Source organism: Phocoena phocoena, chromosome 1 (assembly GCF_963924675.1).
Source record: "Phocoena phocoena chromosome 1, mPhoPho1.1, whole genome shotgun sequence".
Lineage (NCBI taxonomy): Eukaryota > Metazoa > Chordata > Mammalia > Artiodactyla > Phocoenidae > Phocoena > Phocoena phocoena.
The window spans coordinates 155,587,504-155,602,999 of NC_089219.1; the positions used below are offsets into that span (position 1 = coordinate 155,587,504).

Sequence of the window (15,496 nt, forward strand, 5' to 3'; positions counted from 1 at the left end):
AGTCCCTTCGAGCAGCGGCCGCATGCCTGGCATGTCCTTACCTGCTCTCAAGGCTGACTGCTTCCCACAGGTCTCCCTTTTTTATTTTTTAACTTTTGCTGCAAAAGAATTCCATGAAGTTTAGTGCCGAGAGTAGTATACTGTTGCATGAGGACACAAAACAGACATGAGAAGATTATTATCAATAATAGGCAAATTATGGCCAGGGTAATAAATCCTGACAACCTTCCGGTAATCCAAGACTGAGGGTTTAACCACTTTAAATGGTCCAGTAAAGTTTGAATTACATCTTCTGGCGAAACATCATCATGATGTGCATTTTGTATATCCTGAATTTCAGCATTTAATTTCCTAAGATCAAGACTAATATTATTATCTGACCAAACACTCAGCAGATGCATTTTTACTTTTTCCCATTCCCAAATACAGTCATTGTACTTTTAAGGAGTAACAAACATCCATGTATACTTTGCAGGACAAGCTAAACACATCCTCAATTTTAATGCTGCTATCTGATCTCCAATCCCCAAAATTGTGTTTCTAAATTCATCTAACTTGTTATTAATCTGTAAATCTATGTGACTTTGTAAAGATAAAGCAAGACTGCTATGTTGAGATAACTGATTAGCAAAGTGAGCATGATTAATACTCTGTGAAAGAGCAAGACCGGCAGTAGCCACGGTAGCAGACAGAGCAGCCGAGGCAAGTAAACTTACTATTAGCTACCCAAGAAAGCGTCTCCTTCTCTGCAAGGCTTTAGAGAGTTCCACCCATGCCTGTACTCCAGTATCTTCATACCAAGGTTCTCTCAGATGTACAGGCACCATAACATATATGGGTTGCTTTAGTATAAGCACAGATTGCGTTCCTGCAGAAGGGAACATACAACTGCTAAATGTACAATTAACACAGCTAATATTATATCCTCCTTTGGAAGAATTACCAATGTTAATAAAACCACACAAACGTGTATATGGAGGAGCAAGACAAGTTATAACAGGTGTATTGGAATAAGTTAGAGCTAGTTTCCATATATCCCAGTTCTTTTGAAATGTGATAAACCTATCTATGATGGGAATAGAAGAGATAAGAATTGACACCTTGGTATAATCTATAGTACACCATATCTGGTTATTATTCCAAGACACATTGCAACGTTCAAAAGTGGATCCAGGAAAGTTAACGGTCATAAAAGGAGGAAATTGATTTTTTGATTTTCTGTTAAGCATAGTAACCTTATGTCCGGCTATAAATATCCCTTGTCCTCCAAGTAAACGCTTCATACAGAAATAATTTCCTGAATCTTCACCTGTAACCTTGACTACAGTAATAGCGGAATCCCTAAGTGGTGAGGCATATGAGATTTGACCTCTAATATTAAGAGGTTGCCCATTTTACACCGAATGATGGTATCCTTAAGATCCTCTCGTCGGCTGGTAGCCGGGCATGTAAGAGTAATGTTGGTTCCTGTAAAACGAAGGATGCCTGGAGAGCCTGAGAAACTAATTGATTGATCCGTTCCCTCATCAACATCTGTATGCTCATAACTAATAGCCTTTACACGTCTAATTTCCAGATGCAATGGGCTAAGACAGACAGGATGGGTACTAAACCAGTTAGTATAATTTACAGACATACTGATTTGTTTTATATTCCCAATAAGAGGCCCATAAACAGTTATCATTGTAAAATACAGGAAACTCTGCTTCAGACCAAGATATGGGTTGTAATAGTGGAGGATCAGGTACATAGGCCCAGTAAGTTGCTGCATTAACAGAGGGAACACATGAAATGGTTGCCAGCATAACCAAAAATAAAGTTACAGGTGTAACAGGATTATTCTGTTGTTTCACTAACTCTTGAGCTCGTGAAACCAGTTGTTTAATTTGTCCCCAAGTTGGAACATCACTCCTTTGAGTTGTCCTGGCAAGTGCTCTCCTCTTCTTTTTCTTCTTCTGAATCAACACTGTCAAATTTTCGGGAGAGATGCAGAGCTTCTTCATCTTCTGAACTAGCTGTGAGCTGTGGCGAGCCATCTGTCTGCTTGACTAAGCACTCAGGAAGCCAGCAAGGTCCAGGCGCTGATCTGGGAAAGATACACACGTGACCACGTCCCCAAATCAACACAGGATCAGGACCACGCCAAGTGCTGGTTAACGGATCTTTCCAGAGGACCTCCGGAGATTGAGAGGCCAATCTTGGCTCAGCCACCAACCTTCCCCCTGCAGAGCAGCCAAATTTGTCAACAGTGAGAACATTTAAAATAAACAGAGCATGATTTATAAGGTTATGTGGCGTTGTTCTATACAATTCCCCCCTTTTTATTTTTTCAATAGTTACCTTTAAAGATCTATTTGCACGTTCTATAATACCTTGTCCTTGAGGGTTATATGGAATGCCTGTAATATGGGTAATTTTGTAATGAATTACAAAATGTTGCAAAAGCAGCACTAGAGTAAGCGGGCCCATTATCTGTTTTAATAATTTTGGGAAGGTTCATGAAAGCAAAACAGTGTAATAAATGAGTGATAACATGTTTAGTAGCTTCTCCGGTCTGTGCTGTGCCACAGAGGAAACCAGAATAAGTATCGATAGTGACATGAACAGACTGTAATTTCCCAAAAGACGGGATATGAGTAACATCAATTTGCCATAAATGTCTAGGTAGTAATCCACGAGGATTAACAACATAATGTGGAACAGGAAGGTGAGGTAAGCACTGTGGGCATGGCTTAACAATTTGTCGGGCAGCTTCACGAGTAAGGGAAAATTGTGTGTGTAATGTAGCCACCGACCGACGGTGTAGAGCGTGCAACTGCTGTGCTGCTTGTGAAGCAGTTTGATCATAACTTACCATAATATGAGGGTGTCCAGGACATGGACCATGAGTATCAACAGTATGAAGATAATGAATGCAGTACATTAGCCATTCTTGACAGCATGACGAACGGAAAGGAGGAGTACGGTAAATTGGGACATGTCCTGCTTTAGGGAAAGAGATTGAGGAGGAGGAGTAACTTCAACTCTATTCTTGGGAGGAAAATGTACAGGATAAAGATCACGTTTAGATCGAGTTAAAACATCTGCAGTCGCTTTAAGTATAGTCAATGGACCAGGCAAGTTAGAATGAGCACGGATATACAGACCTGCAAAAGGACCATCATGGGAACGAATAAGCTGTTGAAGCAAACGAAAAGAGGATGAGAATTCAGGGTCATTAGTATGTCCTATGGTCGCAGACTCCAGAAGAAATCATAAGCTAATAAGATATTTACTCTCAGAAAACAAATTAAAAGATATAGAAGGCAAATGTTTAAAAGCCATAAGGACAGCATACAGTTCAACACGTTGAGCTGAAGTCAAGGAAGTCTCTTTAATGAGGTTTGTTCCGTCGTCAATGATTACAGTAGCCACTCCTGAAGAAGAACTGTCCGTAAAAACCAAAGGTACATGAGGAACAGGCTGTTGCCTAATTATAGAAGGAAAGATATGAGTTAAGTTTGCTGAATTGGATCAATTTATCAGCAGGGTAATGGCATTCCAAGGTACCCTGAAAATCCTGCAAGAGCAAGACCCCATTCATTACTATGTTGAAAAAGCCAATTTTCTTGACTGAATAAGGGATAATAATTTGAGACGGTTCTATACTTATAGGTTGTAAGCATCTAGTTCTACCTTGCATTATTAAATTACTAATAAGTTCATAATAAGGGTTAATAACTTTAGAGGGTGTAGTTTTCATATGAATCTATTCAATAATTCCAACAGTTTGCCATAAGACGGCAGTAGGCACATGAGGAGTTGGACAAATCATTAAGAAAATTGGAAGGTGAGTATGAGTTCTAGTTAATTGTGTAGAACTGATAGATCTATTGACTATTTGTAAAGCTTGAAATCCTTCTGGAATCATAGAGCGTGAAGAAGAAGGATCTGAGTCACCTTTAAGAATATCAAACAAAGGCTGTAATTGAGCAGTAGTAAGTTTTAAGGAAGGCCTTAGCCAATTAATATCTCCAAGTAATTTTTGAAAAGCATTTAATGTTTTTAAATTATCAACTCGAATTTGCAGTTTTTGAGGCCTAATAGTAGTGTTATCAATATATTTTCCCAAATATAAAAATGGAGATTGTCTTTGAATTTTTTTTGAGGCAATGACCAAGCCAAATGATTGTAAGGACTGTTGTAAAACTTGAAAAGCAGTCTCTAATAAAGAAATATTATCAGTGGCTAAAAGTATATCATCCATATAATGTATGAGATATAACGATGGAAACCTTTTTCTCACAGGAGTCAAGGCCTGAGCCACATATTTTTGGCATAATGTAGGACTATTTGCCATGCCCTGAGGCAATACTTTCCATTGAAATCTCCTCATGGCTTCCTTAAAATTTAAGGAAGGCAAGCTAAGAGCAAAATGTTTTCTATCTTCAGGAAACAAAGGAATAGTGAAAAAACAATCTTTTAAATCTATAACTAAAAGATGATAATTGTGTGGTATGGCTGTTGGAGAGGGTAGGCCTGGTTGAAGAGCTCCCATTATTAGCACAGTTTTATGAACAGCTCTTAGATCCTGTAATAACCTATATTTTCCAGATTTTTTCTGGATAATAAAAAGAGGAGTATTCCAAGGACTACTGGAAATTTCTAAATGCCCTAATTGTTCCAGTACTCATTGTTCTGCAGCTTCTAATTTCTCCTTTGTGAGGGGCCATTGGTCCACCCATACAGGGTCATCAGTCAGCCAAGTAATTGGATCAGCAGTGAGTGGAGGAGAATCCAAGGCCCCTAAGAAAAACCCAAACCTTGTCTATCATATTTAATTTTCACATCAATAGGAGAGACAGTTCCTTGTTGATTTGTTCCCAGCCCTTTTGTGGGAAGAAATCCTTGATCCAACATCATATTAGACTTGAGAGTTTGGACTATAAAGTAATACTCCCATTTCTTTTAATATATCTCGGCCCCAGAGGTTTAAAGGCAGCCCAGGCAAAACATAAGGCTGGAAGTATCCTGAATGGCCCTCACTATCTTGCCATAATAAAAACTGACTACTTTGCATAGGAGAAGAACTTTGTCCTATTCCGTGAAGTTCTGTAATAGTAGGACTAATGGGCCAACGTTTAGGCCAGTGTATCTGCGTCATAACAGACACATCAGCTCCAGTGTCTAAGAAACCTGAAAAAACCTTTCCATTAATGGTTCATTTCATTTCTGGACGTTCTTTCCCTATCTTCTGAATCCAGTAGGCAGCATTAGACGATCCAAAAGCCTTTGTTTCTCTCTTTTGATGTTGTCAAATTTGTCCATGAGGTACAAAGGGCAAAAGTAGCAATTGTGCAATTTTATCACCAGGAGAAATAGTTATTATATTTTTAATAGTTTGTGCCATGACTTTTATTTCTCCTTTGTAGTCAGAATCTATAACTCCTGGCATAATAGTTAAACCTTTCATGGTGGCACTACTTCTTCCCAATAATATTCCCATCAAACCCTTGGGTAAAGGTCCACAGATGCCCGTAGAGAGGGCCTGAGGACCCATTTCAGGAGTTAATACATATCGGGCGGAGGTACTGAGCTCCAGTCCTGAGCTTCCTGGTGTTGCTCTGGAGAGCGAGGATATTGTATGTTTTTGTTTTTGGTTAATGTCTGATTGATAATTTGAGGAGGATACACAGACATTGCCCTTATTATTTGTTGGGGCCGGGGAAGGCCCCGGGAGGAGTTCCTCGACAGTGGTGGCCCATCCTTGTGGGCCACTGAGCAACAATCTTGTGCCCAGTGTTTTCCCCTATTGCATTTAGGGCATAAACCAGGGATTTTCTGACCATCTGGAGGTTTCTGAGTAGGGAAGGAAGGACTAGGGTTAGAATTAAAAGATCTACATTCTCTAGCAAAATGACCTGCCTTTCCGCATTTAAAACAAGTCTTTGTTTTCTTTTGATTGTTTTTGAACCCCACTTTAGTTAATGCTGCAGCCACAGCAGCACCCTGTATATAAGTAGGCCCAATGTCTGCACAAAGGCGAATATAATCCTCCAATGTTCCCCGTTTTCTCCAAGGTCGAATCGCAGCCTGACGTGCATTATTAGCATTCTCAAAAGCAAGTTGCTTAACTACAGTTGTACCAGTGAGTCCGTCCACAATGAGTCTCCCCACCGCCTGTGACAACCTATCTACAAAATCAGCATATGGTTCATCAGGTCCCTGTCTAATTGTTGAAAGATCCTCAGTTTTGTGTGTAGAAGGTCATTTCCTCCAGGCTTGTAATGCCAAATGATTTATTTGAGGATAAGCAACAAAGGGATAAGTTAATTGATATTGTAAAGAAAGATATTGTCCTTCCCCATCAGCATATGAGAATCAACTGGAATATTATGGGCAGCATTCTTTTCTGCTTGTTCAGCAGCCCGTTCATAAAAATCAAACTTCCATATTAAATAATCTCCACCATTTAAACAAGCTCGTGCAATAGACTTCCAATCAGCGGGGGGAAGAGCTTCTCCTGCAAGAGCTTCTCCTGTCAAGCATAGCAGTAGGAAAAGGAGCAGTGGGCCCATATTGAGCACAGGCAGATTTTCAATCTTTCAAAACTTTAAAAGGGAGAGCCTGATGCTCCCTAGTAGCTTGTTGAGGATTATTAGGATCAGGTCTTTCTATGATGGGACAACGGAAAATTGGATCTTCTCCTCGATTTATTACTCCTTGTACAGCACGCTGCAAGGGACTGAGCATTTTTACAGATGTAGATTTTTGAGGAAGACAGTCCTTATTAATCTGCAGCTTTTTCACTGACTTATCTATCATAGCCATTAGAAAATCATCCTCAGGATATTTCTCTCTTTTATGTTTACAAGCGTCATCTGTTAAGTCAAAATGTTCCTCTTCATCTAAAATATTTACATTAATTAGCTCTTTCGGTTTAGGAAGTGGCGACACAGTAGCTGATAATACAGTCTCTCCTTCTGTCAGAGGCTTATGTTTTTCTGACTTGACATTCAAATCAACACTATCATGAGAAGAATCTAAACATATTTTTATCAGATTCCACAAACTATATGTAACAACAGGAGTATGAGTAGGCCCTTGAGACTCATAATAATTTTTAAAATCTTCTCCAACGTTCTGCCAGATTCCTATGACAACAGAGCCGCCATCAGGAAACCAGGGAGATACACCATGGATATGCTGTAAAAATTCAGTCAACTGTGAGGTAGAAACTTTATTACCCTGAGCTTTAAGCATCAAAAGTAAAACCTGAGCAAATAATTCACACTCCTTTGAGCCCTTTTGCCCCATCTTATTCTACTTCTGACTATTGCCTTATGCCTCTATTAGTTTCACTGTTACTGGTGGCCACACATATTTTGCATAAGGGTTCTCTTACCTGCCCTTTCTTTTTCTTTTAATTGCCTTCACGCTTCAGGTCCCTGTTCGAGTGCCACTTGCCGTGGACTAGCCGGAGAAAGAGGATCTCACCGCCCTGGGTCAGAAGGGAAGGGGTAAGGAACTGAAGTAGCACCGATGGATGGGGTCAGAAGGACCAAGACAACTGATGGTTGCAAGGCAAATTTTATTATGCTACAGTTGCAGATTATATAGACTAGAAATCGGAAGGTTGCCAGATGGTGGTTTACATTATCTACAGACTGTCTCGGCTCAAGGTTAAATTCCCTGGGAGAAAACCCATAAAACCAGAAGCATCAAAAATAACCTGCATGTGCAGGGGGGAGACAGCTTTGTTTGTCTCATTTTACATTCTTTCTGCTTTCTGGGCCCTGGTGATTTATCTCCCATGGAATGGAACAAGGAGGGGAACAAGTAGGGACAGTCCCTTCGAGCAGCGGCCGCATGCCTGGCATGTCCTTACCTGCTCTCAAGGCTGACTGCTTCCCAAACGTATGTTGCCTTGTTTAAGCTTGAAGCCCTCGATCCTTCGTTGAAATACAATAATTTCATTCGTATGGTTTTCAATACCAAAAACTCAACCTCTAGGAGGGCTAAAGTCTAATTTTTACTCCAAACCAAGTAGCAGTGCAGTTCGCTACTACTGAGGCTGAATCCATAAAGACTTCAAGACCACGTCCAGAAGACAAGTTATTATATATAATACCCTAGAAGGTCTGAAACATAATTATCATATACATAGCTGGTCCTTCAGAGCTTTTTACCTATAACATGTTTTTTGATGAAAGTTATTTAATGTACTGGAGATAACTGTGACTTACTGATCAGATATTTGAATACTTATACTTACCTGGGATTTCATTTCTGCTGAAAGAAAAAGGAAGAACAGGACTCACTAAAAAAAAAAAACAAACTTTAGAAGTGAAAGTAAAAATCTTAACACACACTATCACTTTTGGAAGCAGCATAGAGGGGCAGTCAACGGTAAAACACTGGTGAAATAGGTCAAAACTCTAGGCCAAAAATCCATTATTATTATCATCAGTGACAGTACCACAACTGTGCCCTTCAGAATTAATAATCACTCCTAAGAAACTTCATTTGGCATCAGAAGATGTGTTTAAGAGAAACACTCGGGGAGGTTTCGAATCAGACTTGGTTTTTTGTTAGCCAAGTTACAGGAGAATTTTTAAAGTGGGGGGAAGGGAAGAAGGAAACGGACCAGGAAAAGAATTTAAGCCATCATCTATAAACCAACAAAGCACTGAGAGTTCCAAACATTATGTCAGACACTAAAATGACTGATATAGGCTCAAGTGGTTTATAAAACCTATAAAAAGACTACACCAGCAAAGTCCCCATTTATCTGTAGAGTTCAGAAACTAAAACAAGGAATATTTTACCTTAAAACCTTATCTCAAGAGAATCATATATACTTCACATGAATAAAAATACCTGAAACGAAACATTTTTAAAAGCTCCAATACCCAAAATATAAAGAAAAATATTAATCCAGAAGACTCAATCAATCCATGATAATCACAAAACGGCTGGGCAATCTCTATCTCCCTTCCACACTAACCATCCATCCCATGGAAGACCAAGGGAGATCAGACCTTCCAGACTTACCTTCCAGACCTTCCAGACACCTGGCTGCTGCAAAATTCTATGGAGACTCCTTGTGGAACAGCAGTTTCCCATCTCTTGTGTCTCTCCCTGTCATGATCATGAACATGCAGGAAGCAAGTCTGGCTGTGCTATTTCTTATCATTGTCTGTCACCCATCTGCAACATGGTATTGTACAGATAAGGAGAAAGTAGTTGCCTTTCCCCCAGAAGGTTGAGGCTCAGGTACAGGGGTAATTCTCCTGTGCACACAGTCATTATTTAGGCCGACTCAGTGACTTCAACAGGCTTAATCATGTGATCAGGTTTGTTGCCAGCTGTGTAACGCTCCCACATCTGTAGATAGAGCCACTCTAGGTCCATCGTGTATTGTTTGGTGTTGAACAGAGGGCTAGATGTTCTCTGCTTCCAGACTTTGCCACGAATTTTCTTCAGGTATTCTAGATCAGTTCCCAGTTTCACAGCTATGTCTTCATATTCTTGTCTGTTTTTAGCAATAAGTTCAAGACAGCCTAAACAAGTGAGCTGGGAAGCTGCAACTCGGGAAGCAAGAGTCTCTCCTGGCATAGTCACCATGGGTGTCCCTGACCAAAGGACATCCATCCCTGTGGTGTGTCCATTACAGAGTGGAGTGTCCAAGCAGACATCAGCCAGCTGGCCTCTCCGAACATGTTCCTCTTTAGGAGCAACAGGTGAAAAAATGATACGGTTCTGGGGAAAGCCCATAGTTTGTGCGTACTGTTGAATATTAGGTTCTCCTACTGCTGGAAAACGCAACAGCCACAGTACACTATTGGGTACACGCTTCAGAATATTTGCCCACATCTGCAAAGTAGATGGGTCAATTTTATATCACTGATTGAAGTTACAGTACACGATGGCATCTTCCGGTAACCCGTACTGAGAACGTGTGGTTACAATAATGGTACGGGGAACCTCCTCTCCAGTGGCAGCCTTAATGTTGATCTGGGTAGTTGCCAGTCCATTGCTAAGACTGAATCCATTAATTGTTATCTGAATTTGTCCTCTGTTAATCATTTCAATAACTGCCTCTGCAATAGTATTCATAGGAATGACAGGCATATTAAGAGCTGTATTGCTGCTGTCTGCGGCGTCTCCTCCATCAGGACATTTCATCTTGACAATCTGCACATCTGGGAGACTATCAAGAAATGCTTTGAGGTCGATGCCATTCAGTACAATCCGATTGTCATAAATGTGCCCATTGGACTTAAAATCGATGGATGCTTTCTTCTTCAGGTGGGGAACATATTAGCATGATCACCAATAAAGAAAGTATGGGGCATATAAGCCAGTTTCTCAGAATACTGCTCAGCAACTTCAGCAGGTGAAGTTTCCTGATCAGTGATGATGTAATCCATGAAAAGCACGCCACTGGACCCAGGGTAGCCCAGCCACATTGCCTGAATAGGAGCTGGCCTGAGAGCAAAGAGTTCATTTCGATCACCCCTGGTATAACCATTCATATTCACAAGGATGCGTATACCATCATGATGGATGCGATCAGCTGCTTTCCCATTGCATGGAATCTGAGAAAGATCAGTGAAATGATGGGCTTCTGCCATCACCTTCGCTCGGAAGTTTGTGCCATCATCTGGGCTCAGGGCATAACAGAATACCTCAAATTTATCAGGATTGTGCATGCCTGGAATAGACTGCATAAGATGAGAAGTAGGATGATTCCCAAAGTCAGAACTCACGTACCCTACACGCAGTCGACCATCACTGAGCTTCTAGTCTTTTGGATGTTCGTACGGTGGTTTATGAAGGACACTGATCTCGTCCAAGCAGAGGTTCCCATGGCTCTCAGCAATAGCCTTCCTGAAGCCATGAGAAAGAGGATAGAGCATACTATGATGAGGCTGCACAGAAGGCAACCTATTCTTCTCCAGCTGGTCGGCCACAATGCTGACCAACTTCTTCATTCGTTCATCAGTCTGTCCAATCACAGACAATCTGCAGGCAATGAGCCAAATCACAATAAGCGTCAGGAGAGTCAGGTTCAAGCTTCAGAGCAGTGCGATAAGAAGCAATTGCTTCTGGAATATTCCCTGAATACTTGTGAATGGAAGCCAGATTGCTGTAGGCATCCGCAAGCGCAGGGTTAATCTGAATGGCACGAGTATAACACCGCAAGGCTCCCTGAACATCCTGCATCTCCTTTAGAGTGTTTCCCATGTTACAGTAGGCGTCAGCAGAGGTAGGACTGATTCGAACAGCCTCCTTATAATGCATCAGAGCTTCCTGCAGTTTTCCCTGCTGCTGCAATACACTTGCTAAATTTGAATGGGCAACAGCAAACTCTGGGAAGACTTCTAATGCTTTACGATACAAGCGAACTGCCTCTTCAATGTTTCCCTGGTCTCCTTTGATATTGGCTAGGTTATTCAGAGAGTCTGCATGGGTGGGGCACAGCCTCAGAGCTGTGTTATAACAATCTTCTGCTTCGGCAACACGGCCCTTCTCTTCCAGAGCGTTGGCTAGGTTGCTGTAAGCATCAGGGAAATGTGGTTGCAATTCAATAGCTCGCCTGTAGGTGTCTATTGCCAGATCCATCAGGCCTTGCTCATAGTATACACCAGCCAGGTTGGCACGTACCACTGCATGATTTGGGCTCAAGCTTAGGGCACAAAGGTAAGCTGCTACAGCTCTGTCAAAAATCCGTGCCTCTTTCAAGACATTTCCTAAATTGATATAAGCATCCAGAAAATTGGGGTCAAGGGTGACAGCCTTTTCAAAGTGATGAATTGCAAGCCAAATCTCCCCTTGTGCATTGAAAACACAGCCAAGATTACTCCAAGCTACTGCAAAGTTCGGTTGCGTCTCCACTGCTTTCAAATAACATGCCTTGGCTCCTTGCAAGCAACCCAGGGCTTTGAGCAGGTTCCCCAGGTCACTGCGAACACAGTACAAATCAGGATTGCACTGAAGAGCAGAGACGTAAGCTTGTACTGCCCCTTGCATGTCGCCTGCTGCTACCAAAGCGGCTGCCAGGTTAATATGACCATCGATGAAATCTGGTTTGAGACGCAATGCATGCCGGTAATGCTCCATTGCTTCCTGCAACTGCCCTCTTTCCTTGTACACATTCCCCAAATTCGAATAGGCTTCTGCCAGAAGAGGGTTCTGTTTAATTGCCAGAGTACTAAAGTGGGCAGATCTGTCCAGCCTTTGACACTGGAAGTGTAGAGATGAAAGTAATAAAAGTACTCCAGTATTGTCTGGCTCTTGTCTCCACAGCTGCATGCAGTGTCTCTCAGCCGCCTCAAAATCTAGTGCCTGATATTCTCGATGTGCCAACTCAGCTAACCCTTGGAAGTAAAGCATACATTTCGTTGGTTCGGTGCTGTCGGCCACGTTGCCCACAGAAGATGCCATCTGGAGCTTCTGGAGAGAGTGAGAAAAGGAGATAATTGAGTCCCGCTTCCGCCACTACTGGCAAGAATGTTTCTAGAGGTAGCAAATACGAGGGCAGCAGCCGTACCACTGCTTTGGCAGGCTTAAGCGGCGGCGACAGTTACAGGCACTGAACCTTAGGAACTCTGGTTGGTCGTCTACCTCTCACACTCTTGAAATCTTAATTCTTAACCCTGCCCTCTTCCACCATTTTTCTCCTAATCAGGGAATAAAAATTACCTATACACTTGCCTTAGAAGAAATCAAAAGTCAGTAGTCCAAACACTTTTTAAATTTTTGTTTTCTGTCCAGTTGGAAATACATGATTGACTTTACTTCATCAATCATATAGTCAATGTGGAAAACGTTAGGGCCGTGAATTTCAATACAGTAAGATCAGAAAATTTTAAATTGCCCTTCCCAAACCACTAGTAAGTAACAAATGTTGTATATAATGCTAAAATCTTAGAGACTGAGTTTGATATTTTAAAAGTTCTGAAAGGATTAGCTAATTTCTCCTCATCATATTTCTCATGCCTCAAACCTGAGTATTACTTTTCTAAAAATAAATCTTTTATTCTTTATTTATTTATTTTTATTTTGGCTGCGTTGGGCCTTCAATGCTGCGTGCAGACTTTCTCTAGTTGCGGCAAGCCGGGGCTACTCTTTGTTGCGGTGCCCGGGCTTCTCATCACAGCAGCTTCTATTGTTGTTCCACAACTCTATGGGTTCCTTTTGAGGTCCTATGAAGAACCCTAGAAATTAGTTCATGGAATTATAAGTTTTTGCAAAATTGTCAAAAGTGAGATATTTTAACTTCCATCAGGTAAGACCAGCGTCTCTTTCTTTGCCAATTTTCCTTCTATCGTATTCCGCTATGTTGGATCATATTGGAATGGCCACAGGCTTTTTTGAAATCTGGCTAAGGAGATTTTCTTTATTCTGTGGTACGCGGGCCTCTCACTGTTGTGGCCTCTCCCGTTGTGGAGCACAGGCTCTGGACGCACAGGCTCAGCGGCCATGGCTCATGGGCCTAGCCGCTCCGCGGCATGTGGGATCTTCCCAGACTAGGACACGAACCCGTGTCCCCTGCATCGGCAGGTGGACTCTCAACCACTGCGCCACCAGGGAAGCCCTAAGGACATGTTTTAAGTGAGGCTATTATGTGATTTTCAGACACCGCCCTATGTAATTGACTATATACTATCCCATTACAGGAATAACTTCCAGTACTCATACTGACTACTCTACTGACTTAACCTAGCACAAGACACAGAAGCATAAGGACAAAAACCACCTTACAATATAGCCATGTCTTGCACTTCACAGCTCTCAAAGCATGTGCGTTTGAAGAAGAAAAAAAGAACTGAAAAGTACAAGACCAGAAGCTATTCTGTGGAAAATTATTTCAATCATCAGGCATGTGAAAGATAAGTCAAAGATTCAGTTCTCATTAATACTTAGTCAAAATGGAAATTTTCTTCTGTCAAGAATATACTCCAGGGGCTTCCCTGATGGCGCAGTGGTTAAGAAGCCACCTGCCAATGCAGGGGACAAGGGTTCGAGCCCCGGTCCGGGAATATCCCACATGCCGAGGAGCAACTAAGCCGGTGTGCCACAACTAGGGAACCTGCGCTCTAGAGCCCGTGAGCCACGACTATTGAGCCTGCGAGCCACAACTACTGAAGCCTCCGTGCCTAGCGCCCGTGCTCTGCAACAAGAGAAACCACCGCAATGAGAAGCCTGTGCACCGCAACGAAGAGTGGCCCCCAGTCCCTGCAAGTAGAGAAAGCCTGCGCACAGCAACGAAGACCCAACAAAGCCAAAAATAAATAAATAAATAAATAAATGAATATACTCCATCAACAATGTGTGTAATGGAATGGTGTGAATGAGTATTTTATCAGAATCCCTGTAATGCACAAACCTATAGCAGTACTGAAATCAGTAATGCATTTATAATAGTAAATATTTATGAGGAAGTGATCCATAGAGGTTTTCTCAAAGTTAACAATGAAAATTAATCTGACATTATCAATAATAAATTGTGAAGCTGAAATAAACTTTTCTAAACTATTAATAACTAGAAGCAAATTCTAATCAACCATGTTACAAGAAATCTATGTCTAAAAACTACAAAGTTTATTTCTTAAAATTTTATTTTGAAAATACATAAACTGTCGTATGGGGAGGCAGTTGAAGAATATATAGCTAAAAGAGTGGGGGAAAAGTTTTATAGAGACACATCTGGCAGTAGTTAAATTTTAAATGTCATTTTTGTAGATTTTCTGACACCTATAGTATTGATATTTGAAAGCATTTAAAAAATTGTAATTTGAAGATTTGCTACTTCCAGGTAGAATAAAATATTTTGAAGCAAAACAACGTTTCCACTGAGAAAAACCAAAAAAGCCAAATAAAATAGCCAGCATTCAATCAAAAAGTTCTAGACAAACCAAGAGATAGAAGCGTATGGCTAAATTTCTAAGAAAAGAACAGATAATACAAAAATATTTATATAAGATATTGTGTATCTTTATCAGGAAAATTCTTTATCAAGAAAAGACTTTAAAATCATCAGAATTAATATTATATTTTATTTATTTGTATATTATATTTATATATAGATATTTATATATTTATATAAAGAACTTCAGGATAAAGCCCTAGTTAAGGCAGTGACAATAGCAGTAGCAGTGGGAGTGAAAAGAAATGGTTATATTCAAGCATATTTTGTCAGGAAAAGTCCAAGATCAAATATCTGACTGCATACATGGGATGGATAGACGGAGTGGGAAAAATCAAAGTTAACTATAGAGGTTCTAGTGAAGATGGGGTTGCCATCACCCAACCCAAGGGGCTGCGATCATCCCCAAGGTCTAGGAGACTCAAAGGGAAGGTCATGGTCAGAGGCAAAGTTAATTGGTGGGAAAATAGGACTCCCAGTCTCTCCATCTCCTTATACCAGTTTTTTTTTTTAACATCTTATTGGAGTATAATTGCTTTACAATGGTGTGTTAGTTTCTGCTTTATGACAAAGTAAATCAGT

General features: G+C 40.9%; 1 pseudogene; it reads right to left on the reverse strand.

Annotated features, from left to right (window-relative positions):
• Positions 1-9,291: 9,291 nt before the first annotated feature.
• On the reverse strand, positions 9,292-12,429 carry LOC136127839 (UDP-N-acetylglucosamine--peptide N-acetylglucosaminyltransferase 110 kDa subunit pseudogene; annotated as a pseudogene).
• Between the last annotated feature and the right edge of the window lie 3,067 nt (positions 12,430-15,496).